A 6,314-nucleotide genomic window follows, 5' to 3' on the forward strand; every position below is an offset into this window, starting at 1 on the left:
CGGGACGCTGTTGCCGCGGTAACGCCGGCGCCCGCTCCCCATTGGCCAGGAGCGGCCCCGTGGGCATGGCAACAGCAAGGCGGGCCCTCATTGGGGCCGCTGCTCCGCGTGCCTCGCGGGGCGGTGGGAATGGCGGCGCGTGGGCGCTGCGGGCAGAGCCTCGGCCGGCGGCGGCCGCCATGGCCGTGTCGGTGCCAGTGCCAGGCTGGGCCCTTCGGGATTCGATTCAGTGCCGCCCCTAGGTGTTCATCACGAGGGACCAGCCTTGTCGGTCGGAAGGGTGGATTTCCCCTTCACGTGGGYCCTTTTTGGTTTATTCTCAAAGGTGTTCACGCATTTTGGCAGCCCGACATGAAGGCAGAGCTCTGTTTTCCGTGGTGTGCCATGAGATTCGCTGTATTTTTTTCATAATCAGATTTTGAATCAGATGTGTTGCAAACTACATTTTCACTGTTGGTTTTTTTTTTTTTTTTTTTTAATAAAAAACCCTCTGAGGGCACTGGGATGCTGTGGTCACCTGTGAACTGTTAGTGGATGGTACTTGGACATTCAGTGTTTGATTTAGGGTCAGAGTCTTTGGGCATTTGGGCTTAGGGTTAGGTTTGGGGTTAGGATTAGGGTTTAAGATGAGGGTTGTTCTGGTTAGGTTTAAGGGTTAATGGTGAGAAGCAGGGTTAGACACTTAGGGTTGGGGTTTGGATTAGCAGCTAGGGGCTAGTGGCAGTGTTAGGGTTAGCATTAGGCCCGTCATTTCATGCGGCCTCTCAGGGCCTCCATGCACACTGGGCCGGGGGGCCCCAATAGGCTTTTGGAGCCTCCCAGGCTTTCCGTGTGCGCTGGGCTGGATGGGCCTGGGTTATTTCTTGCAGCCTCCCCGGGCCTCCATGCGCACTGGGCCGGGCTCTCTACTGGCTTTCTTTTGGCCTCCTTGGGCCTCCGTGCGCACGGGGCCGGGAGGTCCCTTAGGGATTTTCTGCGGCCTCCCTGGGCCTCCGTGTGTGCTGGGCCAGGGCATCCCTATGGGCTCCATGCTCGGGGGGTCCCTACGGGCGTTTGTGTGTGCTCTGGGCAGGGGGTGCCCTCTGGGCCTTCGTGCGGTCTCCCAGGGCCTCAGTGCACACTGGGCCGGGGGAGCCCTGTGGGCTTTTATGGGGCCTCCCTGGGCTCTCATACGCATTGGGCTGAGGGGGCCTTACGGGTTCTTTCTTGCRCCCTCTCTGCGCATGGGGCTGAGGAGACCATACAGGCTTTCGTGTGGTCTCTCAGGGCCTCCATGCACACGGGGCCAGAGGGGCGCTCTGGATTTCGTGCCTCCTCCCAGGGCCTCTGTGCGTGAGTGGTCCTCTGTGCTTCACTGGTCCGTGAAGCCAGACAGGCCTTTGTGTGGCCTTCAAGGGTCTCCGTTCTCACAGGACCTGGGGAGCCCTACAGGCTTTTGCCTCCATGCACACAGGGCTGGAGGGAGCCTAYGAGCTTTCTTACGACCTCCTTGGCCTCCGTGCCTTGGCCTCAGCCAGGGGTGGCCCTACAATCTTGCATGCGGCCTCTCAGAGCCTCCATGCACGCTGGGCAGGGAAGGCRCTATAACCTTTCATTCGGCCTCGCAGAGCCTCTGAAGTCACTGGGCTAGGGGATCATAGGGGCTTCATGTGGCCTCCCAGGGYCTCTGTGTACACTGGGCCTAGGAGGCCCTACGGGATTTTGTGCAGCCTGTCAGGGCCTCTATTTTCACTGGCCTGGGGGGTCTAGGTTCTTTTGTGTGGCCTCCTGGGGCCTCCATGCGCATGGGAATATAGGGATGCTATGGAYGTTCGTGCRGACTCCCTGGGCCTCCATGCACACTGGACCAGAGGGGCCCTRCGGGGTTTCATGTGGCCTYCCTGAGCCTCAAGGCACGCGTGGCCCCAGGTGCCCTCTGGGCTTTCGTTCAGTCTCYGCAGGCCTCCATGCGCATGTGGCTGTTGGGTCCTGTGGGCTTTTGTGCAGCCTCCCTGGGCCTCAAAGTGCACTGGGCTCCTGCAGGCTTCTRTGTGGCCTCCCCAGTAGCCTGTGTGCACTGGGCCCTGTGAGCGCTCCGAGCCTTTGTGTGGGCTCTCTGGGACTCCGTGCGCACTGGGCCCTGGGGTCCCTTGGTGCTTCTGTACAGCCTCCACGGGCCTCCATGTGGACGTTGCCCTGGGAACACGACGGGCTTTCGTGTGGCCTCCATATGCACTGCATTCCAGGGGTGCTCTAGGCTTTTGTGCATGCACACTGGGCCTCCGTGGGCAGTGGGACACAGGGGCCTCTGGGCTCTCATGCAGCTTCCTCGCCCCTCCGTGCACACTTGGCCCGCGGGGACCTCTGGGCTTTCATTCAGGCTCCCTGGGGCTCTGTCCGCACTGGGTCCCACAGGGCCTAAATAATTTTGTGTGGCCTCCCCGGGCCTCCATGTGCAAGTGCCCCCTGGGCCCTGCAGGCTTCCGTGCGGTCTCCCTGTGCCTCCGTGCACACATGGCCCCTGCGTTCCTGCGGGCTTTTATGTGGCCTCCACTGGCCTCCATACACATGTAGCCCTTGGGTCCCTGTGGGTTTTCATGCGGCCTCCCCAGGCCTCCGTGCGCACGTGGCCTGGGGGGCTCTTGGGCATTCGTGCGACCTCCACAGGACTCCCTGCACACGTTGCTTGGGGGGCACTGTGGACTTTGGTGCGGCCTTGTTGGGCCTCCGTTCGCACCTGGCCATGGGGACCTTGCAAGCTTTGGTGCGTCCTCCCCAGTCCTCCTGCATGTGCCCCCAAAGCTCTGCAGGCTTTCTTGCAGCCTCCCCAGCCCTCCATTCACACCCCCAGAGCGTTGCAGGTTTTCATGCAGCCTCCCCAGCCCTCCGTGCGCACGTGGCCTGAGGTGCCTGCAGACTTTGGTGCAGCCTCCATGGACCTCCATGCGCACGGGGCCAGGGACCCTGTGAGCTTTTGTGCAGTCTCCCTAGGCCTCCGTGCGCACTTTCCCTTCGAGGCCCTGCAGGCTTTTGTGCGGCCTCTGCACGTCTCCTTGCGCAGTTGGCCCCAGAGGAGCTGAGGGCTTTCATGCGGCCTCCCCGGGCCTCTGTTCGCATATGGCCCCAGGGGCCCTGTGGGCTTTCRTGCYGCCTCCCCATGGCTCCGTGCACACGTGCCCCGAGGGACCCTGTGGGCTTTCGTGCAGCCTCCCTGGGCCTCCGTGCGCATCTGGTCCAGCGGCCCTCCAAACTCATGCGTGGCCACCTCAGGCCTCCATGTCCACCTGGCCCTGGCAGCCCTGCGGGATTTCATGCTGCTTCCCTGGGCCTCCGTGCACACGTTCTCCAGGGCACCCTGCGGGCTTTCATGGGGCCTCTCCAGTTCTCCCTGTGCACCTTGCCTTGGAGAACATGCGGGCATCATGGAGCCTCACCAGGTCTCCCTGCGCGTGTGGCCCTAGAGGAGCTGTGGGCTTTGGTGCGGCCTCTCCGGACCTCCGTGCGCATGTGGTCACGGGGGCCCTGCGGACGTGCGTGCGGCCTCCCTGGGAGTCCATGTACACGTGACGCCAGGGTCCCTGCGCCACTTTGTGCCACCTTTTCAGGCCTCCACGCGCACATGGCCCAGGGCCCAGGGGGCCCTACGGGCTTTCGTGCAGCCTCCTCAGGCTTCTGGCTGCACGTGGTCCTAGGGGACCTGCCTGCTTTCGTGCGGCCTCCCCGGGCCTCTGTGCGCACGTGGCCCCGAGGTCCCTGTGAGCTTTTGTGCGGTCTCCCCGGGCCTCCGGGCACACGTGGACCTGGATCCCTGCAGGCTTTTGTGCAGCGTCCCCGGGCCTCGGTGCGAATGTGGCCCTAGGAGCCCTGTGGGATTTGGTGCAGCCTCCTCTGGCCTCTGTGCTCCTGTGGCCCTGGGGTCCCTGCGGCCTTTCCTGCGGCCTCATCAGGCCTCCATGCGCACGTGGCCCCTGGGACCCTGCGTGGTTTTGTGCGGCCTCCCCAGCCTCTGGGCACACGTGGCCCCAGAGGCTACGGGCTTTCATGTGGCCTCCCCAGGCCTCCACGTGCATGTGGCTGCAGTAGCCCTGCAGMCATTCSTATGGCCTCCCTGGGCCTCCGTGCACATCTATCCCAGTGTCCATGCCCACTTTAGTGCAACCTTTTCAGGCCTCCACGTGCCTATTGCCCCAGCGGGCCTGCGGGATTTCRTGCAGCCTCCCTGGGCCTCCGTGCGCACGTGGCCCAGAGCCCTGCGGACTTTGTGCGGCCTCCCCAGGCCTCCATTCACACGTGCCCCCAAAGCACAGTGGGCTTTCTTGTGGCGTCCCCGGCCTGCCATGCATACGTGGCCTGGGGTGCCTGCGGACTTTAGTGCGGCTTCCACAGACCTCCATGCGCACGGGGCCCAGGGACACTAAGAGCTTTCGTGCAGTCTCCCTAGGCCTCTGTGCACACCTTGCCTTCGAGTCCCTGCAGGCTTTTGTGCAGCCTCCCCACATCTCCCTGCACAGGAGGCCCTGGAGGAGCTGCGGGCTGTGTCGTGGCCTCCCCGGGCCACGTAGCCCCGGGGGCCCTGTGTGCATTCACGCGTCCTCCCCGGTCCTCCAAGCACATGTGGTTCTGGGGGTACTGTGGGCATTAGTGCGGCCTCCCTGGGCCTCCGTGTGCACGTGGCCCCAGGGTCCCTACAGGCGTTTCTGCAGCCTCCCTAGGCCTCCGTGCGCACGTGGCCCTGGGGGCTCTGCAGACTTCTGTGCAACCTTTTCAGTCCTCCATGCCCTGCTGGCCCCAGCGGCCCTACACACTTTTGCGCGGCCTCCCCGGCCTCCGTGCACAGTTTCCGCAGGGCTCCCCGCGGGCTTTCGTGCGGTCTCCCCAGGCCTCTGTGCGCACGTGGCCTCGCGATCTCTTTGTACATTCATGCTGCCTCCCCAGCCCTCCGTACTCACGTGCCCCAGGAGCCCCCCAGTCTTCATGAGCCCTACCAGGGGCCTCAGTGCGTRCATGGCCCCATGTTCCCTCTGAGCTTGGTGCAGCCTCCCCAGCCTCCATCCGCACCCGGGCCTCTCCAGGCCTCTGCGCACACGGGTTCTAGGCGACCACTCGGGTTTAGCGCAGCTTCCCGGCGCCTCTGTGCACACGTGGCCCCATGAGACCTCCGTGCCTCCGTGCAGCCTCCRTGGGCATCCATGGGCGCACAGCACTGGGGACCCGCCAGGCTTTTGTGCGGCCTCCCTGGGCCTCCCACGTGCTGTGGCCTCGGGGGCTCTCTGGGCATTTGTGCTGTCTCCCCCCCGCCTCATGAGGATGGGAGGGTGGGGAGGGGGACACAAGCAAACAAGTGGAACASAACGGCACGTACACAGAATCCCTGGCACCCGTTCGGAGCGGGCCGCACGTGGCCGGCGCCTCGGGCCTGGGTTAGCAGAAACCCCTGAAGAAAACGCACCCCAGGGCATGTTTTCGTTGTTGTTGCTGGGATATTATGAGAAAACACGGACAAAACAGCAGGTGTTCCCGGGACACCACGAGAGACCACGGGYGGAACAGCAAACACCGGCTGAAGGTGAAGACAAGGACCACCGTATCTCCAAGGAACTGGCTGGGGCAGGGCAGCAGGACCAAAACTGGGCCTTCTGCGCCAAAACGAAGCCCTATGGCCTGGAGGTCGTCAAATGGACACGGARAGAGGACCACGAGGGGTCTCGGAACCACCCCCAGGGACCCCAGAGGGACAGCGGGCACGCGCGCACGCCAAGGTGCGCTACACTGCCACTAGCTCCAGGAGATGACATGSGTGTGCGCGATCGTCTCCGAGAACCGAGCGCCTCCGTAGGCGGCGGAGAAACGAGGGTGCCAGGGAAGCCGCCGCGGGGCACAAGCGCCGGCCCCTTCACGCTGCGTCGCTGCTGCGGGGGCTATTCCCGGGCTCCTACGGGACACTCCCGGGCTCCTACAGGATATTCCCGGGCTCCTACGGGACACTCCCGGGCTCCTACAGGATATTCCCGGGCTCCTACGGGACATTCCCGGGCTCCTACGGGACATTCCCGGGCTTTTACGGGATATTCCCGGGCTTTTACGGGATATTCCCGGGCTCCTACGGGCTATTCCCGGGCTCCTACGGGACATTCCCGGGCTCCTACGGGATATTCCCGGGCTCCTACGGGATATTCCCGGGCTTCTAGGGGACATTCCCGGGCTTCTACGGGACATTCCCGGGCTTCGGCGACCCTGTCCCAGCCGGGCAGCGCGGACGCCTTCCCCAGCTGGGGCAGAGCGGGCGCGGTCCCGGTCGCGGTCCCGGTCGCGGTCCCGGTCCCGGTCGCGGTCCC

This window comes from Nothoprocta perdicaria, unplaced genomic scaffold (genome assembly GCF_003342845.1).
Source record: "Nothoprocta perdicaria isolate Ctin4 unplaced genomic scaffold, notPer1 scaffold_120, whole genome shotgun sequence".
In the NCBI taxonomy this organism is placed as follows: Eukaryota; Metazoa; Chordata; class Aves; order Tinamiformes; family Tinamidae; genus Nothoprocta; species Nothoprocta perdicaria.